The sequence below is a fragment of the Arachis hypogaea genome, chromosome 4 (genome assembly GCF_003086295.3).
Source record: "Arachis hypogaea cultivar Tifrunner chromosome 4, arahy.Tifrunner.gnm2.J5K5, whole genome shotgun sequence".
NCBI classification, from domain to species: Eukaryota; Viridiplantae; Streptophyta; class Magnoliopsida; order Fabales; family Fabaceae; genus Arachis; species Arachis hypogaea.
In genome coordinates, this window is record NC_092039.1 from 88,242,722 (window position 1) to 88,243,942 (window position 1,221).

The following is a 1,221-nucleotide window of genomic DNA, read 5'->3' on the forward strand; positions in this document are numbered from 1 at the left end:
ATTAGTGTGTGTGTGTATACTAGCGGCTCAACAGGCAATATCGTGCCTGTTCAGCTGCTTTTCTATTGTTTTTTTAAAAACTAATTGTATCCTTTTATTAATATGTTATTCACCTTTTAAATTTGTTAGATAAGTTTTTTTTTCCATCATTTCAAATATAACATAGTATTATTATATGATAGTTTGGCTGAAATGAAAATTACTATAAAAAAATACTTATATTGCTAAATTATAAACGCACACTATAAATAATGATATTACATCTGATTTGTTAGGTAGTTTTTTTAATAACAATTACCTACAATGATATTATTTTGTACCGAAATGAGTTAGTTGTGTTCTTCTGAATTCATGGATGAAAAAAAGTTAAACTTTTAACATAATTAGTATATAGGTAGAAATAGACGGTTTTATTTATTATATACTAAAAGTTTATTGCATTACCTTTGATTCTTTTGATCCAATATTTCTCTTTTTATCATCTTTCATAACGGAGTTTTATCTGATTTAACTATACCTCCCCAACCAATTGAATAAATTTTGAGTGGATGAACCTGATTCAATTTAACGTATGAGTAATAACAATAAAGTAAAAATATGTATCATCAATGCAATTGCCACTGTCATTAATATTGTAATATTTACTTTATTAGAGTTAATCGAGTACGGCATTAGAGTTGGAATTGGAGTTGTATCAGTTGATATGACAACTTATTTTCCTTGTCGAATCATCTCCCGATAAGTTGCACGTCTTCTAGTTAGGTGTTACTGTCTTTCACTACTAGAAAACTAGTTATTACAGACGGATATTTCTGACGAATTTTATCGCAAGAAAATACAGACAGAATTTTAGAGGGATTTTTTGTCGGAAACCAAAAAAATAAATCAGCATAAATTACAGACGGAAAAGAGAATCTGTTGGTAATTTTGTCGGTAAAATTAATTTTTTTCGTGAAAAATTATTACAAACAGAAAATCCGTCTATAATTAAATAGACAAAACACTATATTTTATTAAATTATTACAGACAGAAAATCCGTCTGTAATTTAAACTTTTCCGTCGGAAATATTAGAATAAGGAGTTAGGTTCTTAAAACTTTCAATGGTTCATTTCACTTTTTCACGTTTTCTTTGGATTACTCCCTGCCTTCTCTCTCCGTTGAAGATGTGACATCCTCCGCTGTCACCGCCGTCGCGGCTCGCGTAGCACGAGCTCTCTCC